Genomic DNA, 26,906 nt, shown 5'->3' on the forward strand with positions numbered 1-26,906 from the left:
GATCCCCATAGATGGACTTATTAGCCATCTATTTAAGGAGTAGAACCCTAGAGATGGAATTATTAGTCCACTATACAGGGAGCAGATGCTTAGAGGTTGACTTATTAGTCACCTGCACAGTGTGTGACTCAATAGTGACCTATCTGATTAGGGTGCAGAGCCCTAAAGATAGACTTATTAGTCATCTATTCATAGTATGACTTAATAGTCACTTATCTGATTGGGCTACAAGCCCCAGCATGATTATCAGAATCATTATTGATCTTCACTTATCTGATTTGGGACACAAACCCAGTATGATTATAATAATCATCAATTGATATTGTATACATGCAGTAATAAGTTTTCTTGCTGAGCCTTGGCTCACAGGTGCTATGTGGTGCAGATAATGGGAAAGAAAAACTCACCCAGCCTTGATTGGAGAGCTTACATGGCGATGTGTACATATGCGGCCACTTGACCACCACGGCCAAGGTGTTTCTCAGAGGAACTAGGGGTTAACCCTATATTTTTCCACTTAGGTCAGCGGGTTGTAATTTTTACACTGTAATGACCATTTTAGATTGTAAATAACTTGAAAATACTTTTATGGGCCCATGTACAGTTTTATGTTTTAAATAAAATATATCCATTCCTTTTGATCGAGATTTTTCACCTTAGCCTATTAATAACACCTAGATGCACGTTTATAACCTAATGAATTGTTTAGCGAGTTATGCAATGTTTAAAGTTCACAATAACAGTTTTAGAGTAATCAAGGTGTTACAAAAACCAAGCCCCAAGTCCCACATGAAGATTTTTAAGAAAGGATTAGGATAGGAAGAACTTAGATGAGGGATAAGAACATGCAAACTTACAAGAAAACTCTTTCCTTGCTTAATTTGATCACAATGGTGTTTAACTTTGAGATCCAACTAGTAAAGGCTTCTCTTGAACCCTACAACACAATAATAAGGCAATGCATGGATTTTGGATCACATGCATGCACAAGGAACCCTAGTTTTTGGGTTTGAAGGAGAAGAGAAGAAAAAAAAAATGTACTGGGGAACATTATACTTACAATAGACAAGGAAATCTCTTCTTGAAGCTTTTTCTTCTCCAATGGGGAAGAGGAGTACTAGTTATCTCTAGGATTTGAATTTATTTGCAGCAATGGAGGAGACAAATAGAGTGTATTTGGTTTTGGAGAGAGAGAGAGCTTGAGAGAGGGTGTTTTTATTTTTTAGAAATGATTGGTTTTGGCTTGTATAAAAGGTAAGAGACTTTTCCCATTCCATAACTTTTGGGGTATGTAACCTAGCTTATGAGAGCCCTAGGGTCTACCCCTAGCCTTGCCACCCACCCCTCTCTCTCTCTTCCCTTGGAAATTACTTTTATGCCCTTGCTTATTTTACCTCACATATAAGGAATCCAAGGGCCCTTTGGGAAATTTGTGCTCTAAATTTCTCTTAACTTTTAACCTATAGTTTTTTAAATCTCCAAGCATAATTAAATAAAATAATTTGTGACCAAAAATAAAATTTGTCACAATATCAAATAATTTTTTCAATTTATCACATATTGACAAAAATTCCCTTAAAGGCCCGAGCAGGAAATTTTCATTCTTAAGCCTGGTTGATTGGAATTAAAACTCAATCAATTCTCTTAAAAAAATTTGGCTCAACAATAAATTCTCAGTTGCCAAACAAAATTAATATTTTTATTCCACAACATTTCCTATTTTATTTAATTCGAGACTTTTCTCCCATTAGTGTTTACTCCTTGCTCCGAGACCAATCTTTCTTTGCATAAAACTAGATCCTTTACCGGATCATCACATCAGCTATACAAATTCATGAATTATCATAAATTCATATAATATCATTTATCAAAATAATATTCCACATAATTCTTCACCAGCTCCAACTAGCTACTAACGTGTGTTCAAAACAAGGGATGTCACAATACCTACAATTTATAAAAGTTCCGTCCCCGAAACTCAGAATATATGGGGATACAGCTCCCGCATCTCGGCTTCAGTCTCCCAGGTTTCCTCTTCAATGTCGTGGTAACACCATTGCACCTTTACCAAAGGTATTGTATTGTTTCTTAACACCTTGTCTTTCCAATCAAGAATTGCGACCGGTTTCTCCTCTTAACTCAGTCGAGGATCTATGCTAAGTTTATCGTAACATAGCACATGAGAGGGGTCATTCACGTACTTCCTTAAGGTTGACATATGGAACACTTTGTGAACTCTAGAGAATGCGGGAGGAAGGGATAGTCGATAATCCGCCTTCCCAATGCGCTCCAAAACCTCAAACGATCCTATGTACTTAGGGCTCAACTTGCCCTTTTTTCCGAACCTCATAGCTCCTCTCAGTGGAGTTAACTTTACCAGTACCTTGTCCCCAACTTCAAATTCTAAAGGTCTCCGTAGTTGATCTTCGTACTTACGTTGTCTATCAATGGAGGTCCGTAACCTCTAACGAATCTACATAATGTCCTCCGAAGCTTGGTCTACCTCTTTTGATCCCAAGAATTTCCTCTCACCAGTCTCGTGCCAGTGGATTGGAGATCTACACTTTCTTCCATATAGTGCCTCATATGGAGCCATCTTTATCGTGTCATGACAGCTATTGTTGTAGGCAAACTCAATTCATGGAAGTTTTACACTCCATGAACCTTTAAAATCTAGCACACAAGCTCTCAACATGTCTTCCAAGGTCTTAATTGTTTGTTCCCTCTGGCCATCCTTCTATGGATGAAGGCAGTAATAAACTTGTGTTTAGTTCCCAATCCCATTTGCATTCTCTTTGATAACACAGAGGTAAATCGCCCACCACGATCAAACACTATAGAGATGGGAACCCCATGTAATCGCAATATCTCAACAATGGATAAATCTTTCAACTTATCTGAACCCTCATTGTCTTAATGGGTAAGAAATGAGCGAATTTTGTAAGTCTATCCATGTAGTGTCCCAGAATATTTACTTAGCTAGCTAGATAGTAGTAGTAGTAATAGTAGTAGCTAGTAGTAGTTTGTAGTATGATAGTTTCCGTGGATTTTGGTTCAAACCGAGACTTAGTTGGAAACTCATAGCAACAGTTATGGATTTTATAAGTTTAACATATAGTTTAAGAATATTAATTATAACATAAAGTTTGATTAATATTGCTGGTTCTAGAAATATAATTAATTATAACCTAAGGTTTAGATAGAATTAATAAGAGCATGACATTTTTCATAATTATGTTTATTAAGGATTTAAGTATTTTTTATGAATAGTTTAATTAAAAGAAAGATCTAGAAGCTCTAGAACCTTCCAACAGCTGTTAGGATCACATTCAGACTTAGTCAAAGCTGTTTTATCAATTTAAAATATGCTGAAAAAGTGCAATGACGTGTTTGATATATCAACGTATGCCAATATATCGCAGCTATAGGGGCCGATATATCGCCTACCGAAGATACGGAAAACACGTCGACTTCGCACGAACAATCGAACGGGGTTGGGAATATGGGGGATGCGATATATCGCCTATAGGGGGCGATATATCGACTCCAACTATCATTTTTGAAAGTTTGAGGAATTTTCAATTTAAAAATAGCATTAACCAATTAGACCTGCCTATGAACGGTATTGACAGAGTTCTGGGCATCTGTAGAACGAAAATTCAAATCTTTTTCATTTTATATTCATTTATTCACTCAAATTAAAAGGGGTTAGTTTCACTCCTTGAACTCTATAAATAGGACCTAGTACTCAACCATTTTCTTCATTCTTCAAGCATTTGTTCAGAGCCTCCAAGTTGCTAATGTTACTATAGAGAGAAACACTTGGGTTTTGGGTTAAACGCTTTATCATTCTAAGCTTTTCTAAACACTTGGGAAATGAGATATAGTGAGATTTCGGTATCGAGGTTTAGATCAATTCATAAGATCATTCAAGATATTCTTATCCCTAAGTTCAATTCTTTATGGTTCTTTAGTTTTATTTTATTTTCTTTTCCGATTCTAACTCCTGTTTATGATTCTTGATTAGGTATTTAAGTTTCTTGAAACTTAAGGTTCTTTTCAGTAAGTTTCTACTTGGATGGTTTAGTTCTCTTTTCATCTTCATTCTTTAGAAATACTCATGGTTTTGTTGTTGGTTTTTAGGAGTGTTCCAATCCCGTTCTTGTTCTCAAATATCCCAGTTTTGGATAAGGAAAATAGGATAGATTATATGTGCTTATATGTTTATGTTATGATATGTTTTATGCTATGATATGTATATGTATAATTATGTTTTGTAGTCCATGGGCATATGAATTGCTTAGATAGCAAGCCCCAAGAATATGTTTTATAGTCGCTTGGGCATTTGACTTGCTTAGATAGCAAGCCCCAAGAATTTTTATCATTTTCATGGTTTAGTGCTTTGATTTACCCTACCTCGATTAGTAGACAGAGGACCTAGATGGGTTATCATATACTACCATGTGATCTAACCTACCTCGATTAGTAGACAGAGGACCTAGATGGTTTATCACAGGCCATGTTAATGAGTTAATGGCCATTAATATTGTAGTCCTATATGATATACGTTTTTATAGTCATATGTTTTATAGTATATGTATAAGATATAGTCTTATGTTTATGATTTACGTTGTTAATAGATTTTCCTTGCTGGGCATCAGGCTCATTCCTTTATTTTTAGCTTGATACAAGGCAATGATATGGAAGGTGGAATGATTCATGGCAGCTTAGCTTATGTGTTGAGGATGAATGGATTGAATGGACTGCGTGACGATCAAAATCGAGGATGACGTTGTTTTTTAAGTTTTTTTTTATTTATGTCTTTATGTATATCCGCATTTAGTATTTAAACAATTAAAGTTTATGTTTTATGTTTTATAAACAATGGGCACTACAAGAAAAAACAGTATTCATAACACTTAAAAACTGCTATCCGGGACTATTGATAGCACTTCTGAAAATGCTAACATAGCCCCTGTTATTAAAAGTCCAGTCTTTTCTATAACAGTTTTTGAATGTTATGTTCGGTGTTATCTTAAACTATTCAATAACACATATTTAGGTGCTATAATATTCAAATAATAACATTTAGATAGAGTTTTTGGTTATAAATTTGAAGTTTAATCTTGTATTTTTTCATAACATTTTTCAACTGTTACATTTGATTATTTTGATAACATTTTTAGTTTGTTATATTATATAAACCATAACGATTTTTTACGCTTATAATATATTTTTAAATCATAACATATAGTAATAAAATTGTTACTTTAGTGTGGATAATATATTTTAAATTATTTTTTGATAAGTATACTTGTATGGTTTTTTTTAATTAAAAGATTTTCATTATTGTATTTTGATAAACAAAATCAAAATTAATCATAAAATGTAATTCTCAATAAATTGATAAACCATAAGTATTACATTAAACAATAACTAATTCGAACCATGAATGTGTCTACTTCATGAGATCTTAGTTCTAACTTAAATTTGAAAACTTAACATAATAAAGTTTTATAATCTTGAACATTTTTTACTTCAAACTATAGTTTGGATGATGCTATTGTTGCTGCTGCTGTTGCTGATGTTGTAGCTATTCTTCAGCTTGTTGTGCTTGACTGTGAACCCTAGATGGTGTACTAGTCCTTCGAGGGAACTTGTTCAAACACTCTGAAAAATAAATAGATAAAGATAAGCAACAAATATAAAACTGCATGCTAACAAAAATGAAACTATTCTCATAAGAAATATAATCCAAGGAAAATAAGTCTTGGAACCCCTTGTAATATGGTTTTGGTATCAATAAAGATTCATTCTAGTTATTCAACATACTAGTGTGCATCAGCAATACAAAGACCCACAAACAAATTAATGGTGTATTCAAGAGACCACTGAAACTCTTTAACCACAAAATATAACTCACCTTCAAGAAAATCTTTTACACTACCCACAACTTCATTTATTCATTTTTTTTTTTTACCTTTTATTGGGTGCCTAACATCTAGCAGAATTTATCAAAAATTTGAGGCTTTCCAAGTCATCATCCTGTAATAGCATGAAGAATTTAGCCGAAATCAGCATCATTATGAAGTGATAAACCAAATATTTCTAGACAAGTTTAGATCTATTTTGTTCCTTTGTTTACTTTTTAGTTTTAGGATATACACAAATAAGATTTAACAATAAATATATCTTAAACAAAGAAAGAAAAGAATTTAAATGTTATAAATTCTATAGATAGTCACAAACACAGTCTAAACAGAGGTTACACAGATATGGATAGTAAAATAAAACTTACAAAGTTTAACATAAAGCTTCATACGAACTTCATGCAAAGTAATGAACTAACATCAACTGAAAATAAAATAAGTACAAAATTAACAAACCTCTTGGTGCACCTCCCTCCTTCAGTAATCTTTCCTCAGCATCCCTGTTAAAACAATATATGCTAGTTAAAAAAAGAAAAAGAAGGAACAATTGATGTTAATCTGCTATAACAAAGTCCAAGAAGATCATTCACAAGAAATCACACCTCAAGACCTCTGCAATTGTTTCATCATCAGGAGAAACTTCATGAGCCTTGATAAGATCAGAGACAGCATCCTAACAACAAGAATGTCCCCCAATGGTTAGCAGGGCAATTGCATAAACATCCTTCAGAAGACATTTATTATAAGCATTATTTTCTAAAACAATTTTTTTATTATAAGATCAGAACTGATAGATTGAAAATGAGAAAATACAAAAGCAATTTTAGATAACAAACAGTCCTCTAGCTTTGGTGCTATTATTATAAATGTCTTGATTATTAATCACAGTTGACTGATATATAGTATAATAGAAATCAAAAGGAAGACAACTCAATACCTCAGAACCTTCTTTTATGCATTCATCAAACTGCTTTGTTTTCAAGTAACAAAAATGGGGTATTCTTTCCCTTTTAAGTACTTTCTGATCTAAAAATAGGTTCCTGATCTAAAATATTATTTTTGCAATTTTGTTAAACTAAACTGAGCGCCAAACAAATTAAATTTGGCACCATAGTTATTTACCTTCCATATGAACATGTAAAACGATGTTATTGCAGCTTTGCTGCTCAAATCAACCGACTTGGCATTAGTCCAGAGTATTGAAGCCAAAATTGTGTGTCCCAATACCTAATCAAGGAAATACATATAAAAAAATCAACATTCACAGTACTAATCAAGCAGAAAGGGAAAGCACACAACATAGTTCCATGGAAAAAAAACAAAAGTTGATACCTTAAATAATGCTATAACAACTGAGAAGAAGCTCATAAATGCAGTTGCAAATATGAGAGGCCTTGAGAAGGCAGCTGGCCTTTTAAAGACATGGGTCTGAAAATCAATGCATATTTCAGTACTTGGAATCATTGAAATCTTTTCAATTTAAAAAAAAAAATTATTGAAATCTGAAACGCATTACTATTATAATTTACATGATCATAGTAACAAATGGCTAAAATATGCAACTATTTGGTAAAACAGATACCCAAATAAACATTATTCCTTCCCCTTCTATTTATATGATACATGTTCCTTTTCATTTACATTCTTAATATCTATGTCATGCATGATTTAGTTATTTTTAGTTTATATCCATACAATAAATGGCATAATGAAAACTTATTTTTATTAAAAGACAATCAGCTTTGGGCACAAGAAATAAGAATGTTTGGATCATGCATAGTATGAGTAGAAAGAGACATGCAAAGTTCAACTTGGCTTGCAACAAGAGGAATAGATATAACATAACCTGCATGTGAAGAAAAAAAGCTAGTTGAACAATCACTGCTCGAACTGCGAGAATGCACATTGCTGCAACTAAAGCAAATCTCTTCCATCTCAAAAGGGGCACCTGACATGAAAGGTGTTAAGCTACCAAGTGAGAAACAGATTCTGTAAAGTTTCCACCTTAACCTTAGCATAAGAAAAATCTCACAATTAGCATATTGGAAACTGTTAACAAATTATTCCCATGAACAGAACTTTTTTTTCAAAACCAAAGACAAACATATATCAAAAGCAAAACCTTTTGAAAAAAGTTCATGTTTTCAATCAAGGATAACAGAGGACCTGTTCTATTTGACCTGGTTATAGAAAATAACATCATTGAACTTATGTCCCAGCAGTGGTTATGTCAAAAATCTAATGACTCTAATCAAAGTTTTTAACCAACTGGAAAACCAGTTGATGCAGCACAAGCACAAATGCCAATGCCCTATAATCAGAGAGAGCAACAAAGCTTACAATAAAACAAGTTTATACAACCCCTTTTACATTGCAGCAAGGTTGTCCATTAGTTACATTTCAGCATCAACCATTTTTCAACCCCTTTATTAAAGAATATATATGAACAGTAAACAGAGGAACTCATCCAATTTTATAACATTTTGGCTAAGTAAGATGTGTGAAGGGAGAAACTTAAGTAATTCGATAAAGGTCCTACAAGAAAAAGGGCCTAAGAAAAAAAGACAAATATGATTTCTGTTATACAAGAAAAAGAAAACATAAAAGTGTGTGAAACGATTCAACCACTGAATTAGAACCAAAAATTAAAAAACAAGATAAACTAATAAGAGGGCCTTTCTAATCACATGAAACTAGAACCAAAAATTAGAGAGTTGCACTTAAAATTTACGAATAACAGGGATTTAAAAAGAAACAACACTACTTGTATTCACTTGTACTATTTATATAAAGAAAAAATACAAGGAAGTAGTTACATGATTTCTTAAAAGGATAAGACACTAAGAAAAAGACAAGCTAAAGATAAAGCAGTGAAATATTTTAGCTTCAAAGTTATTGAAATCAATTTGATGATGATAAATTCATTCAATCAAATATGTAATGGCACACAACAATGAATCAAACACTAACAAGCTCGTGGGATGTGTCTTTTTCTAAGTTAATTGCTATACAGAATAAACCCTTTTCTTTTCCAATATGGAACCTTTTTTATGTTAAAGTCAAACCAAACTTTCTATGCATGTACATGATATACAACAAGATACCTAAAAGCTGCTTCCTCTAGATATGCTTGATCTCAAAAGATTTAGAAACTCATCTTCTCCTCTGGATATACAACATGATTATTGTCTTGCAGCTGTTCATGAGGTTCCGAGGGTGAAAAAGATAAGATCTTCATCCTATAGCCATAACAAGAACAAACAGGGCGATTATCAATACAAGAATCAATTTTTTCAGAAAATTGATGAATTACGTTTTTCTGTGACCCAGATATACAGTTAATATCACAATTACATACAAATTTATAGCCTTTATGATATAACCAGACTAGACATGAAAACCCAGGTGAATGAAACCAACCCTCTTTTTTCATAAATTAGAATACATTACTAAATACAGTAAAATTCACATCAGCCAACAATCTGTATTATCAAATACAGCAGCCACAAGGAAGATAATGACATTCTACCAAAAGCAATGTCAAGTTAAGAAATTCAATCAATCTTTTATTCTCCTAAAAGAAATACCGTTGAAAAGGGACTGAGAGAGAGACCTAACAGAACCTTGAAAAGGAATGCTTGAAACAGATATGGCTAAAGTAATATCAGATATGCCAGAAGCAAATTCAGTCAAGAAAAGACAAAACTCCCACCATCAGAACTCGGGACCAAATTGTTTGAAATATAATCTTCTCAACTAAATCACAACCAAACTAACAATGAAAGAAACAGAGTTACCAATCCTAATAACCCAATACCCAACATCAAATTATGTAGTAAACACTCTGAAATAACTATCCGAGCAAACAGTTTCAAATTTTCAATCTCCCCCAAATATAAATAAAGTCCCAAAGCTTTCATTTTTAGCAATACAATGGTTTTATAATTATTATGTGAAGAAAAAGTTCTTTCTCAACCATCAATGTAGTTCAAAGGAAAGACACCATGACTAGTACTAGTAGTTACTTAAAGGCAATAACAAAAACTGAGAACGCCTAAACATATAGTTCATCATAATTATGTCAATGGTTTTCCTCACTAACTGTAATTAAGAAACATGTAACAACAAGGAAGAGTACCCTATTATTATGCATTTAGTAATCTATCAAATGTGTTTGATGGTGTTTCAGGGACGAAACCTGAACTCCAATTGTCTACCTCCTCTGTCTCGCTCTCCACCAACAAGCCCAGTCCCACGCTCGACCCTGCACACTGCCGGACTTGTAATGATGAAATCAGAGACAGAAATCTTCAAGCTCCTGCACCTCCGAGTCCTCGTCACCACCTCCGTCTAGTCTCCCGCGCCAGCCACCTACAAGAGAGAAATGTGAAAAATGATGGAGTTGAGAGGTTAGATAGATGTGAGGGAGATAGGGTTGAGAAGAGAAAAGGTACATCGCTGAGAGAAGAAAGTCGAGAGAGAGAGAAAGAATGAGAATAAAGAAATTAAAATATCCCATACTAAGCCTTCGACTACCATGAACCAACCAACAGCAACAAAAATAAGTTGAGAGGAAACATACCAGATCTCGCCTTCGTCGTGTGCTGAGGAGAAGAAGACCCACGCAGCGTCGAACCCGTGACCTCGCCTCTGCCTCCGCCTCCGCTAGGCGCCGTCACCTATTCTTCCAAGAGAGAGTGAAGTGGGGATGGTTTCGAAGCAGGAGGGCGTGAGTAGAAATGAGAGGCCCTGAGGTAGCAAAGAGAGAGAGAGAACCAAAGAAAAGAGGTTGAGGGGAATCAGGAAATGAAGAAAAAGAAGAATAAAGGATAGGAGTGAGAGGAGGAGAGGGTGGCGGCTTAGGGCTTCTCAGATTAGAGTGTTGAGTGAAAAAAAATGAAAAGTAAAGCGCCATTACTAATTCACATGGCGCCAAAAACTTCCCTCCGTATGTTTTAGAGCCTCCGTATGATTTAGAGCTAAGTCAATAATAGCACTTTAAAAAATATGTAATATCTTACCGTAATATTTACACAAAATTCTTGTAGTGTGATCCCATACCATATCAAATTTTATTTTATAGTTTTACCTTATCTTGTATTGGTACAATATTTTTGGTTTAAAATAAAGTTATATTATTTATAATGTATGTTTCCCAAATTTGTAGCTATGTCTAGTAGTTTTAATGGTCCAAGGCCTTAGAAATAGTTGGGTCATTACAATCCACGATAACTCAGAATGCATCATGCTCTTTCGGAGTGTGTGGTAACCCGGTAACAAAGTCCACGGTGACCATTTCCCATTTCCACTCAGGGATCTCTAGCAGCTGCAATAACCCTGTGGATTGGTGATGCTCTGCCTTCGTTTGCTAACATGTCAAACAGTTTGCCACGTACTCCGCTACATCTCTCTTCATTCCTACCCACCAATAGTATCTTTTGAGATCTTGATACATCTTATTAGTTCCCGAGTGCATAGCATAAGGAATATTATGAGCCTTATAAAATATTTGTCTCTTGATCTCCTTATCATTAGGCACGCATAATCTACCCTTGAAACCCAACACTCCATCCTCTGATGTGAATCCCTGGTCGCATGTCTTTCGTAGTCTCATGCACGAGTCATTGGATCCACGAATCTACGAGTTGTCCCCCTTGGATTGCTTCCATAATCGTGGGTTGCACGGATAACTTTGACAATCTTCCCACAACTATCTCCAAATCCAATTTAGAGATATCAATTTGTAGTTCTTGGGGTATTTCCTTCATAGTCATCACATAAGCCATTGACTGTCCACTCAATGCGTCAACTACTTTATTAGCCTTGCTTGGGTGGTATAGTACATCGCAATCATAATCATTGAACAATTCTAACCACCTCCGTTGTCTCATGTTTAACTCTTTCTGGGTGAAGAAATATTTCAGACTCTTGTGATCCTTGTATATGTCACAGTGGATCCCATAAAGATAGTGTCTCCAAATCTTCAATGCGAACACTACCGCTGCTAGCTCCAAGACGTGTGTTGGATAGATTCTCTCGTAGTTTTTTAGTTGTTGGGAGGCGTACGTGATCAATTTCCCGTGTTGCATTAGTACGTCTCTGAGTCCTTGACCTGATGCATCGCTATAAATAGCATATCCCTCGGTACCCTTTGGAATAGTGAGGATGTGAGCAGTCATTAATCTGGTCTTTAGGTCTTGAAAACTTTGTTTGCACTTGTCTGTTCACTCAAATTTGACGTTCTTCCGGGTTAGTGTGGTCATAGGCGTTGCTATTTAGGAAAAACCTTCCACAAAGTGCCTATAATACCCTGCCAGACCCAAGAAACTATGAACTTCTTGTGCGTTCTTTGGGGCATTCCATTGTTCCACCGCTTCAATTTTGGTAGGATTGATTGCAAGTCCATCTCCTGACACACGTGCCCCAGGAAACTTACTTGAGTCAGCCAAAATTCGCACTTGGAGAATTTGGCGTACAACTTTTTCTCGCGTAATCGTTGTAAGATTATCTCCACGTGCTTGGCGTGTTCTTCATGGTTTTGTGAGTATACGAGTATATCGTCTATGAACACAATCACAAATTTGTCCAAATACTCACCCAGTACCCTATGCATAAGATCCATGAATGTTGCGGGCACATTAGTGTTTCCAAAAGACATTACCACGAACTCGTAGTGGCCATACCAAGTTTGAAATGCGGTCTTGGGAATATCCAATTCCTTGACCTTCAACTTGTGGTAGACGGATCTCAAATCAATCTTCGAGAATGCCGATGCTCCCTGCATTTGATCGTCACCTTATTAAGTTCATGGTAGTATATACACATCCTCATGGAGTTGTCTTTCCTTTTCACAAATAATACCGGGGCTCTCTAAGGAGAATTACTTGGTTGTATAAATCCCTTATCTAGGTAGTCTTATAATTGCGCTTGTAGTTCTCTGAGCTCTGCCGAGACCATCTGGTATGGTGCCCTTGAAATAGGTGTGGTTCCTGGAATTAACTCGATCTCAAACTCGGCTTTCCAATCTAGGGGTATCCCAGGAAGATCCTCATGAAACACTTTTGGAAATTTTCACACTACTACTACCTCGGTTGGTTGTAGCTTAGTCTTTCTACCCTTGTCTATTACGTTCGACAGGTACTTGATAGATCCATCATCTAGTATTTTCCTCACCATCAAGGTGGAGATCATCGCGAAATTCTTCTATCGGGTCGTGCCTTTGAACATAAACTATTCAACCTCAGGTCGATTAAAAGTTACATTTCTTCGTTTACAATTCACCACTACCTGTATTTTTTTAGCCAATCCATACTAAAAATTCTAAAACTAGTAAGTCCACGGTCAACTCCTGGCCTTCTACCCAGACTGGTACGGCTCCAACCCAAGATTGTACCATCATATTCTCTCCCAAAGGTAAGGATACAACACATATATTTATCATAGGCCCAGGCTTCCGATCTATCTTATCAACATAAGATGCAGCAATAAAAGAATGAGATGCACTAGTGTCCATCAATACATATGCTAAGTCAATACATATGCTGAGTCCATCAATACATATCGGAAGTCCCAGCTCCTTTATCGCCCTGGGTGAGTGCATAAAATCGTGGTGCAGCTCCTATTTGCTTTGGTTGGTCGTTTCTTTCCTTATGACAATGAGTCGAACAGTTCCTGAAGAAATGACCCAGCTTTCCACAGGTGAAGAAGTTGTTATTGTTGCACTCACCTGGGTGGCATCAATAGCATTTGTTGCATTACAGCCAATAGTTGTTCTCTCTCTTTGGTTGCTTGTTGAAGTTTGAACTTCGGCTTGGTGGATTCATTCTTCGTTTATGATATCCACCATTGGGAAACCTAGAGTTTCCTAAAGTATTGGTTTTCCCCATACTTCTATAGCCCTTGGATTCAAACCTCCAAGAAAGGTCGCTCTGGTTACTAGAGTATCTCTCATGATCATTTGAGACATTTGCTCATTCTGCAGCCTTGTAGGGCTCTTTCTTCTATTGAACTAGCCATGATTCTTGGCGGATTTCTCACTCTACTACTTCATCACAAGTATACAGGCTGGTCTTCCTGGTATCCACAGACTGAGCTATCTTTCTTTTTAACCCCTTCATGAATTAGCGTAACCGGTTGGCTTCAGTGTTTACCACATCCAGAGAAAATCTTGATAGTTGGTCAAACTTGCGCACGTACTCTTGTACTCTAGATGACCCTTGGACCAGGTTGGTGAACTCAACCTCCTTCTGATCTATCATCATCTGGTTGTAGTACTTGGCATTGAACATGGTCAGGAATTCTGCCCATTCCATCTATGCAACATCACACCCCTTCCTAGCACTATCCCACCAGATGTTGGCGTCCTTCCTCAACATATACACTGCACATATTACCTTTTCCCTTTCAGTAGCCGCCATAAAGTAAAGATTCTCTCAAGCAAGCTGACCCATTCTTCTGCCAGGGGGTCCAAAGTCCCTTCGAATACGGGTGGGTTTTGCCTGTTAAATCATTACGAGATCGGTTTTGGCAGATTTGTTGTAGATGCATCCACTGGCAGATTTGCTCCCACCGGTGGATCTTCTTGTGCTAGTAATTCCTGTTGTTCTGGAACGTCCTCCCAGGGTGCTGGGGGTGCGCTGTTGGGTGGCACTTCTAGAAATCTTCGCATCAATGCCTCAAACATCTGAGCATTCGTCGTATCCTTCTCATGCACAGTCCTTCTCAGATCCTCTATCTGAGTCACCAGATTTGTTTTCGGGTGTGCTCTTTGTCCTCTGCCTCAGCCACAACCTAAATCTTGTTCAACGACTGCTCTCTCAGATGGGTCTGGTGGATTAACAGCTCAACCTTCCCTTGCTTGAGTGTTAGGCACCATCGCGAGTCTCTATAAAACGATGTTTAAACATTTGAGTGTACAAGTTTTCCCAACACACAAGGAAAGGAAAAAGGAAATCATAAGGATTCAACTCAAAATAGGTAGTCGTAACATTCAGGGATATAACCTAGCAATACAAAATGATCATGACAGATCATGTGATAAGGTTTTAGTTAGCATAACAATAAATAATAAAGAGAACCCTAGCTACACGTCGGGTTTCTACATATGCCTGCTACAACAATACAAAAGTCCTACAACCTAGTAGGTTTGCAAAGTCTTTACAAAAAGTATCAACAAGACTCTCACAGCATAACCTAATCTATGATATCCATCAACATATCAAGCTCTATGTTGGTATCCTCGTCAGTCTGCTCGAGATCCTCCTTTGGCTCTACTGCTCTGCCCCTACGTATGCTATCAACCACGGAGATAGTCCAACCCATGGCCCAAACACTAGCTCAATCTGCATACAGAAGTCATCCCACATGTCACGAACCAGCCGTCAACGTCTGTGACAAAACCATATATGTGTCGAGCGTCTCAGACAAGTGTCGGCATATCACACTCTCTGTTGCTCGGGTGTGTTGGCCCTATCAAAGGCTTTTTTCATGTAGTGTGTCCATTTCCAAATGACACGCCAATGCTAGTTATCGTACTCCAAGCGTCGAGGATTCTCAACATTAAAGAGTAAATAGTAAACGATCCTAGGCGTAGGGATCATGGGTAGGTTCTTGATGGACCCAAAACGGGTATGTTTAAAAATTTATAAATCGCAAGCGCACGAATCGTTCATAAAGAATAGTGATCGTGTAAGCAAGGATGTCGAACCCAAAGGAGTTGTCTAAAATTGAAAAGAGAAAACTATTTTAAATCAAAAGTAATAAATTCTAACCTAGTTCCAAAGATTGATGAGTTTTAATATTATGAACATAAAATAAAAGATTGAAAAATAAAGCTATTTAGGAGAATAAAAATAAAGCAATAATGAGTTGAAAATAAGTGTTAAAAGAAAAGATTATTAAGATACTAGAATCCACAAAGTGTAAGTTTGATAATATTTATTAGTATATTGATTCCCAAGTTTTAGTGATAGTTAAAATAATTCAAACTATCATTTTCCAAAAAGATTTATAATTTTAAGCACAAATTTCTTATAAAAAGATAGGATTTTTCTTCACTTTTCAAAATTATAATTTCAAAGCATTTAGTGTAAATCAATCTAATGAAATAACAAATAAATCAATGAACATTATTTATGAGGCAAAACATAATATTTTTGTTCTAAGCATGGATGTGTACAATTTAATGACACATCTTACACAAAGAATATTATGTTTATGCACTAATGAAGAACAAAGTGTAAATATGTTCTAACAATCTAAAATAAAAGATATTTAAGAAGAAAGAAATATATGAAGAAGAAAAATCCATAAACTTGTTGCATTACAAGGGAAATCAACATACAACATAAATATTACCTAGTTACAAGTTGCTTCATCATGATCTTAATAATCTTATGAAAAAGATTAGAAGCACATAACTAGAGTAGAAATTACAAAATAAAAGACATACATACTTGCAAAATGCTCTTGAAAAACCCAAATGGAAGAGAGAATGGTAGAGAGAAAATGGGAGAAAAAAGATGGTAACCAAAAATTAAGCACCCCTAAAATGGTCTTCAAAACCCTTATTTATAGCCAAAATGAGATTATTAAAATAATCAATTTAGATTAAGTAAATTGATTAAATTAATAATAATATGGTAAATAGGGGTAAATTGTAGGAGTAATGATGATTTTGGGCTAAAAAGTGTATAGAAAATGGGTAAAAAGTGGCATTTTGAGCATAGAGGACAAATGATACACTTAGGCAAATTTAGGCTCAAAAAGTGGCAAAATGCAGCACTAGGCTGCTGGTGGCAGGCGTGGCCTTGTGGGCTGAGGAGAAGCTGGGCCTGGCTGGTGGTAGGCGGAAGGCTGCTGCGTGAGGTGCAGCTGTGTGGAGCAGGGGGCGTGAGGTGGCAGATTGGCATATATGGCTGATGGGGTATATAATATATGCAAATTTCCCTCATGAATTGGCTGGAGAATGCTGAACATGAGTACACGGCTGGGTGCTACATTGGAGGACAAGGCTGGGCCTTGGAGTGGGCCTGCTGAAGGAGAAGGCCTTGTGCCAATTTTTTCTACTTCTTTTTCACAAATGCCACTCTTCTTTCTTTCTTTTTCCCAAAACTACAATATAATTCCTACAAGAAAAAAAATAAATTAAATAACAATCAAATATTTTCAAATATAAATACATCATATTAATTATTTGAAAATATTGATTATAACTTAATTTAATATAGCATTTAAGTTCACAAGAATTACACTTTTAACTTCTAACTTAACAATACAAATTTTAAATAATTAAATTACAACATATTATAATAAAATATCTATAAAACCATATAAAAATTTAGAGAACTACAATAAGACTAATAAATTAAAAATTACATAAAAACTTAATAAGTTAATTAAAAACTCAAGAACTAAGCAACAATTAGCATATAAAATATGGTAAAATAACTCTATTTTGTAGAGTTATCACACCCCCAAACTTAAAGTTTTGCTAGTCCTCAAGCAAAAGAAAAATTAAAATACACATTTTTTTTTATTGGTGATATAAAAATGATTTTCTCAAAAATTGCACAATGAAAATAAATCTCATAAATTATTATGAATAAAAGTTAAGCTTATGTAATTAATTAAATTGTCAATTTTGCTTTTAGAAAATAGGTTTTCATTAAAATTATTTTTCACTTAAACTTATAGGAAATAAGAATGTTTTTGAAAAATGTAATTTTTGTTACAAGCAAAATTGACCCTATAATTAAAAACAAAGATTAAAAATTATTCATATTTTTAAGAGAATTAATTTCAAACTCAATCAGAATTTTTATCATTGAAAATGAAAAATATCACCAAATTTTTTTTTTAAATATATATATTTTTTTTTGAATTTTTATGAAAATGAACAAATAAAATTAAATTAAAAATTAAAAACAACAACATATAAATAATTTTTTTTTTCAAACAAACATAAATAACATAAATAAAACACAAAACAAACACAATAAAACTCGATACCCCCAAACTTAATTTAAGCATTGTCCTCAATGTGTCAAAATATAAATATAAATTAAAATTAACAAGAGTGTAAAGTTTAGAATGGTCGTACCTCGATATTGTGCATTGCGAAGAGAGAACAAGATACAACTAACAAAAATTAAATCACACATAAAACAACAATACAAATAAAACACAAGTTATCAAGATTACACAGGAATCAAAGAGCATGGTAAACATGGTCCTCAAGGAGTATCTCATCCACTTCATCAGTTTTTAATTCTAAAAATGGTTTTAATTTTTGTCCATTAACTTTAAATATATCACCATTTTTAGGATTTTCAATTTCAATAGCTCCATGTGGAAAAACAATATGAACAATGTAAGGACTGGACCACCTAGAGCGTAACTTTCCCGGGAATAAATGCAAACGAGAGTTGTATAAAAGGACTTTCTGACCTGGAAAAAAATCTTTTCTCAAAATATTTTTGTCATGGTAAAATTTCATGCGATCCTTATACTTTTTTTAATAGTCATATGCATCATTCCTAATTTCATCTAGTTCATTTAGTTGAAGCTTTCGTTTCTCATCTGCCTTGTCTAAAGAAAAGTTTAACTGCTTAATTGCCCAAAAGGCTCAATGTTCTAACTCAACAGGTAAATGACACGCCTTCCCATACACAAGTCTGTAGGGTGACATGCCAATGGGTGTTTTGTACGCGGTACGATACGCCCATAATGCATCAGTGAGTCTTAAGGACCAATCTTTCCTAGTTGGATTCATAGTTTTTTCTAAAATGTGCTTAGCTTCCCTATTAGACACTTCAACTTGACCACTAGTTTGTGGGGGATATGGTGTTGAGACTTTATGTGTAATGCCATATTGTTTCATCAAATGTTCAAATGGCTTATTACAAAAGTGTGTACCGTTATCACTAATTATAGCACGTGGTGAACCAAAACGGGAAAATATATTTTCTTTCAAAAACCGAAGCACAACTTTGTGGTCATTAGTGTGGCATGCAATAGCTTCAACCCATTTAGATACATAATCGACTCCAACAAGAATATAAAGATTACCAAAAGAGTTAGGAAATGGACCCATAAAATCAATGCCCCAAACATCAAATATGTCAATAATAAGAATAGGATTTAAAGGCATCATGTTTCTTTTAGTTAAACTTCCTAACTTTTGGCAACGTTCACAAGCTTTACAATAAACATATGTATCATGAAAGATAGTAGGCCAATAAAAACCACATTGTAAAACTTTAGCAGCTGTTTTCTTACCGCTAAAGTGTCCTCCACATGCATGATCATGACAAAAAGATATGAATTTAGATTGATCACAGTTTGGAATGCATCTTCTAATTATTTGATCAGGGCAGTATTTAAACAAGTAAGGATCATCCCAAATAAAGTTTTTCACCTCAAAATAAAATTTAGATTTATCATGCTTAGACCAATGAGATGGTATTTCTTTAGTGACCAAATAAGTAACAATATCAGCATACCAAGGCAAGGAAGAAACATGCATCAATTGTTCATCAGGAAAAGTTTCAGTGATAGGAGTAGAATCATGTATAGTTTCAACAACTAGTCTAGATAAATGATCAGCAACAACATTTTCAGATCCCTTTTTATCACGTATCTCTAAGTCGAATTCTTGTAAAAGCAGGATCCAACGGATCAAACGAGACTTAGCATCTTTTTTCGACAAGAGATATTTTAATGCAGCATGATCAGAATAAACAATAATTTTAGATCCTAACAAATAAGGTCTAAATTTCTCCAATGCAAAAACAACAACAAGCAATTCTTTTTCGGTTGTGGAATAATTTAATTGAGCATCATTTTAAGTTTTGCTAGCATAGTAAATTACATGAGGTATTTTTTCAAGTCTTTGTCCTAAGACAGCACCTATAGCATAATCAGAAGCATCACACATTATTTCAAAAGGTATTTTCCAATCAGGAGGTCGAATAATGGGTGCAGTAGTCAACAATTTTTTTTAATTTTTCAAAGGCAACATGGCAATTATTATCAAAGACAAAAGCATTTTCTTTTCCAAGTAAATGGCATAAAGGCCGAGAAATTTTGCTAAAGTCTTTTATAAATCTTCTATAGAAACCGGCATGGCCTAAGAATGATCTAATTTCTTTCACAGTTTTAGGTGGGGGAAGTTTTGAAATAAGATCAACTTTAGCTTTATCAACTTATATTCCCTCAGATGAGATTACATGACCTAAAACAATTCCTTTTTTAACCATAAAATGACATTTTTCCCAGTTAAGCACAAGGTTTTTCTCTTTGCAACGAATTAAAACAAGTGAAAGATGATGCAGACATTCATCAAAGGAAGAACCAAACACAGAAAAATCATCCATAAATACTTCAAGAAATCTTTCAACCATGTCAGAAAAAATCGAAATCATACACCTTTGAAAAGTCGCAGGTGCATTACATAATCCAAAGGGCATGCGACGATATGCAAAAGTTCCAAAAGGGCATGTAAAAGTAGTCTTTTCTTGATCTTCTGGGGCGATGGGGATTTGGTTATACCCCGAATACCCATCAAGAAAACAATAATATGCATGGCCAGCTAATCGTTCAAGCATTTGATCAATAAAAGGTAATGGAAAATGATCTTTTCTAGTAACATTATTCAACTTTCTATAATCTATGCACACTCTCCACCCCGTTTGTACTCTAGTAGGGATTAATTCATTTTTCTCATTTTCAACAACTGTGATCCCAGACTTCTTAGGCACAACTTGAACTGGACTAACCCATTGACTATCAGAAATAGGGTAAATGATACCTACGTCTAACAATTTTATGACCTCTTCTCTAACTACTTCTTTCATATTTGGATCTAATCTTCTTTGACATTCCCGAGAGGTTTTAGCATTCTCTTCTAGATGGATTCTATGCATACATATGGATGGGCTAATTCCTTTAATGTCTCCAATGGTCCAACCTATGGCTTCTTTATGTTTTCTAAGGACATCTAACAACTTATTTTCTTGTTCTTTATCTAAAGCAGATGCTATGATAACAGGTAAGGTTTCAGATTCTCCTAGAAAAGCATATTTTAAATTTTCTGGTAAAGGTGTAAGGTCTAACTTTGGAGACTCAGAAATTGATTGAACATGATCTAAGGGTGAAAAAGGTTCAACTTTGGTTTCATGTAAGGGTATAGGCTCTACCAAAGAATTCACATCATCATTAGAGTCATCAACATGCAAGTTCATACCAAAGTATTTTTCACAAAAGTCAAGTAAGTCATTTCCCTCATCTTCACATATACTATCTATCATGTTAACTTCATGCACTTCTTCACACTTAACAGATTTAACCACATTAAATACATTTAATTCAACAGTCATATTTCCGAAAGATAATTTCAAAACACCATTACGACAATTTATGATTGCATTAGATGTAGCTAAGAATGGTCTACCTAAAATGATAGGAATTTGAGCATGCATATTTTCCACAGGTTGAGTATCAAGAACAATGAAGTCAACAGGAAAATAAAATTTATCAACTTTTATCAAAACATCCTCTATAATGCCTCTAGGAATTTTCACAGAATGATCGGCTAATTGAAGAGTTATAGAGGTAGGTTTTAGCTCACCAAGACCAAGTTGCTTATAAACAGAATAAGGCAATAAATTTACACTAGCACCCAAATCAAGTAAAGCTTTGTTAATAAAATGATCACCAATAATGCATGAAATTGTGGGACACCCAGGATCTTTATATTTAACAAGACTCTTATATTGAATAATGGAACTAGCTTGTTCAGTTAAAACGCCTTTTTAGGAACATTAGTGTTTCTTTTAACAGTACAAAGATCCTTTAAAAATTTGGAGTAGGCAGGAATTTGTTTAATGGCATCTAAGAAAGGGATGTTGATACTAACTTGTTTAAAAACTTCTAAGATGTCATTATATTGACCGCCTTTTTTAATTGGAAGCAATCTTTGTGGGAATGGGGCTTTTGGAATGAAAGGATGGATTGGAATTTCTTTGTTTGATGAGTCATTGAGATTAGAACTAGAAGGCTGACTCTTTTCTTTTTCTTTTTCGTTTTCAACCTCAGGTATGTAATCGGGTTTGACAATGTTCTTTCCGGACCTAAGAGTTGAAATTGATTTGACTTCTCCATTATGACTAGACTTTCCTATCTCATATTGACCTTTTGGATTAGGGATAGGTTGACTAGGGAATGTTCCTTTTTCTCTATCAGCTAAAGCAGTGGCGAGTTGTCCTACTTGTGTCTCGAGTTTGGTAATAGATTGAGATTGATTTTGTAGGATTTGTTGGGTGGATTGCATAAATTGTTGTAAAGTATCTTCTAAGGAAGGTTTTCTTTGTTGCGGATATGGTTGATTTTGTGGGGCATGAGCTTGGTTTTGTGTGTTGTATTGGTGCCCTTGATTCATTTGGGGTTGGTTTTGTCTCCATGAAAAGTTCGGATGGTTTCTCCAATTTGGATTGTAGGTGGACGAAAATGGGCTATCATTTGGTTTCCCATAAGAATGAAGAGCATTGGCCTCCTTAGAAAAGGCTTCTTGGTAGGAAGGACATGATTGGGCATTATGGCACGGACTAGAACATATAGAACAGACATCTTTTCTTGGTTGTATTGGAGAGTTTATAGTTTGGCTTATGGCTAAAGCTTCTACTTTTCTCGCTAATTTATCTAAAGATGTTCTTAAGTCTACTTCTTCTTTTACTTCATACCTTCCTCCTCTTTTTGGTGAATTAGTTGACCTAGACCTAGGATCAAAATAATTCCATTGTTGTGAATTGACAGATAAATCTTCAAGGGCGTCCCACGCCTCTTGTCCTTGAAATTTTAAAAATTTTCCAGTATGCATAGATTGAATTATTTGACGATTAGAGGGAGTCAAACCATCATAAAAATATTTTACAAGTCTCCATTTTTCAAAACCATGATGAGGACATTTTAATAATAAATCTTTAAATCTTTCCCAACATTCATAAAACTCTTCATTATCTTTTTGAAAAAACTCGGAGATTTCTCTCCTTAGACTATCAGTTTTAGACATAGGAAAAAATTTCAGTAAGAATTTATTATAAAGTTGATCCCATGTAGTTATAGACCCCGTGGGAAGGGAATTTAACCAAGCTTTTGATTTGTCTTTTAATGAAAAAGGGAACAATCTTAGTTTGACTGACTCATCAGAAATTTTTTTGAACTTTAAATGTTGAGCAAATTTCTAAGAAATCTTTGACATGCATGTAAGGATCCTCTCTATCTAACCCATAAAAAGATGGCAATAATGGAATGATTGCGGGTTTAAGCTCAAAATGAGTAGCAGAAGTAGTAGGTAAAACAATGCATGAAGGAGAATTAGATGAAATAGGTGCATAATATTCAAGCAAAGTTTTTTCAGGCACAACATTTTCATCAACAGGATTAGCAATAGGTTCCATGATGCTCAAATTTTTACTACACACTTTCAATTTCAAACAAAGATAAATGTCTTTTTAATAATCGTTTTTTAGAGTTACGTTCCCAATGATGCATACAATTTTCACAAACAAGGCAACAAGGATAATCTCAAACAAGCAATTTTCTGATGTGGAAGATCAGTTAAAACCGCAACCACAGAGCATACTTAGAATTTTTAGAGATTTCACAACAATATAATTCTTATGGTTTACATGTCCCCAGGCCTATTTGATTCCACTTACTCGCGCACTACTAACAACTCCCCGAGGTTAATTAGTAGAGGCGGATTGGGAATTTTGTTCAAATTTCCTTTAAGCAAAAATTGCTTATGGTGAAAGGACAAGATTTAGGTTTCTTTTTTTTTTTTTCAAGTATTTTTCACAATATTACACTACAATTTTATAGAAGACAAAGAAAAATAAGGCAAAAATTAAATAAGACTAAAATTTAAGCAAGAGTAGGGAGGCATAGCATGCCATCAACCATAACAAAATTAAGGTAAAAACTAGGAGGCAGAAGTGTCATCAACTCAAACATAAGATAGAGGACTAGGAGGCAAAATTGCCATCAACTAGCTAGGAGGCAAAATTGCCATCAACTAGTAATTTGCGGAAATTAAATAACATAAAAATTACAACAAAATAAATAAAGAAATATTACAACAAATGTTAGGAGGCACAAGTGCCGTCAACTAACAACGAAATACAATAAATAAAAATTACAACAAAATTATAACAAAATTAGGAGGCACAAGTGCCATCGACTATAAAAATTAAAAGGATAGATAGGAGGCACAAGTGCCGTCACTAAAAAAATGTAATAAATATAAATAAATAAGTTTTTTTTTTATGGGTGGTAGAACCGTCCCAAATTTTTCTTTTTATCTTTTTTTTTTAGTTTTTATAGATATATATATATATTTTTTTTTTAGTTTTTTTTAAAGTGCAAAAAATTAAAATAACTAGTAGAAGAATTTACTAACCTTGAGATAAATTTCGTTTCTTTTCTTGCAACTCCCCGGCAACGGCGCCAAAAGCTTGATGGACCCAAAACGGGTATGTTTAAAAATTTATAAATCGCAAGCGCACGAATCATTCATAAAGAATAGTGATCGTGTAAGCAAGGATGTCGAACCCAAAGGAGTTGTCTAAAATTGAAAAGAGAAAACTATTTTAAATCAAAAGTAATAAATTCTAACCTAGTTCCAAATATTGATGAGTTTTAATATTATGAACATAAAATAAAAGATTGAAAAATAAAGCTATTTAAGAGAATAAAAATAAAGCAATAATGAGTTGAAAATAAGTGTTAAAAGAAAAGATTATTAAGATACTAGAATCCACAAAGTGTAAGTTTGATAATATTTATTAGTATATTGATTCCCAAGTTTTAGTGATAGTTAAAATAATTCAAACTATCATTTTCCAAAAAGATTTATAATTTTAAGCACAAATTTCTTATAAAAAGATAGGATTTTTCTTCACTTTTCAAAATTATAATTTCAAAGCATTTAGTGTAAATCAATCTAATGAAATAACAAATAAATCAATGAACATTATTTATAAGGCAAAACATAATATTTTTGTTCTAAGCATGGATGTGTACAATTTAATGACACATCTTACACAAAGAATATTATGTTTATGCACTAATGAAGAACAAAGTGTAAATATGTTCTAACAATCTAAAATACAAGATATTTAAGAAGAAAGAAATATATGAAGAAGAAAAATCCATAAACTTGTTGCATTACAAGGGAAATCAACATACAACATAAATATTACCTAGTTACAAGTTGCTTCATCATGATCTTAATAATCTTATGAAAAAGATTAGAAGCACATAACTAGAGTAGAAATTACAAAATAAAAGACATACATACTTGCAAAATGCTCTTGAAAAACCCAAATGGAAGAGAGAATGGTAGAGAGAAAATGGGAGAAAAAAGATGGTAACCAAAAATTAAGCACCCCTAAAATGGTCTTCAAAACCCTTATTTATAGCCAAAATGAGATTATTAAAATAATCAATTTAAATTAAGTAAATTGATTAAATTAATAATAATATGGTAAATAGGGGTAAATTGTAGGAGTAATGATGATTTTGGGGTAAAAAGTGTATAGGAAATGGGTAAAAAGTGGCATTTTGAGCATAGAGGACAAATGATACACTTATGCAAATTTAGGCTCAAAAAGTGGCAAAATGCAGCACTAGGCTGCTGGTGGCAGGCGTGGCCTTGTGGGCTGAGGAGAAGCCGGGCCTGGCTGGTGGCAGGCGGAAGGCTGCTGCGTGAGGTGCAGCTGTGTGGAGCAGGGGGCGTGAGGTGGCAGATTGGCATATATGGCTGATGGGGTATATAATATATGCAAATTTCCCTCATGAATTGGCTGGAGAATGCTGAACATGAGTACACGGCTGGGTGCTAAATTGGAGGACAAGGCTGGGCCTTGGAGTGGGCCTGCTGAAGGGGAAGGCCTTGTGCCAATTTTTTCTACTTCTTTTTCACAAATGCCACTCTTCTTTCTTTCTTTTTCCCAAAACTACAATATAATTCCTACAAGAAAAAAAATAAATTAAATAACAATCAAATATTTTCAAATATAAATACATCATATTAATTATTTGAAAATATTGATTATAACTTAATTTAATATAGCATTTAAGTTCACAAGAATTACACTTTTAACTTCTAACTTAACATTACAAATTTTAAATAATTAAATTACAACATATTATAATAAAATATCTATAAAACATATAAAAATTTAGAGAACTACAATAAGACTAATAAATTAAAAATTACATAAAAACAAAATAAGTTAATTAAAAACTCAAGAACTAAGCAACAATTAGCATATAAAATATGGTAAAATAACTCTATTTTGTAGAGTTATCAGTTCTCTAACACAGGGTCACCTATATTAGGTATATTAGCCATAACCTAAATTTATAGAATTGAGTTAAATACATAAATGTTAAGGAAAGAATATGAACAGACATTACATACAGTGATTGTTGATCTATCTTGCTGAATGTACATGTGGGTTTGTTTACAGAATTGGCTCAACTCAAGCTTTGATACTACTTGTAATGATCCAAAACAGACAATACCAAAATTATGCAGAAATTTAAACTTTTTACCTTTAACTCATTATACCGAATATCCTTATAAAAATGTTGTTAAAAAGATTGTGTGCACACACTTTTAGTTTAGCAAACAGAGTTAAAACTACTCTTCCACAGAGTTATAACTAAACCATTATCCCAATGAAATAATAAACTTCAATTGTTTTCTTTTCAAAATGGTGATCCATCGAGAACTTGCCCAGGTCAGGCCACATGTACATATCCACAAGCAGACTCCGACACTCACTGACCTACTTTGCCTTTGCTCTTACCTACAACATGAACAACTAGGTAAATGAAATTGCTTAGTAAGAATAGCCTTACACACAAGTATTCTAAAACCCAGTAACGGATCGACCTAAGGTAGATATATTT

General features: G+C 34.2%; 1 non-coding gene across 1 annotated transcript; it reads left to right on the forward strand.

Moving 5' to 3' along the window:
- The first annotated feature begins 22,876 nt into the window (after positions 1–22,876).
- Positions 22,877–22,983, forward strand: LOC133833405 (small nucleolar RNA R71). The gene has a single exon (XR_009892786.1). It is a non-coding gene; the product is annotated as a small nucleolar RNA R71 (small nucleolar RNA).
- Positions 22,984–26,906: the final 3,923 nt, after the last annotated feature.

The sequence above is a fragment of the Humulus lupulus genome, chromosome 4 (assembly GCF_963169125.1).
Source record: "Humulus lupulus chromosome 4, drHumLupu1.1, whole genome shotgun sequence".
NCBI classification, from domain to species: Eukaryota; Viridiplantae; Streptophyta; class Magnoliopsida; order Rosales; family Cannabaceae; genus Humulus; species Humulus lupulus.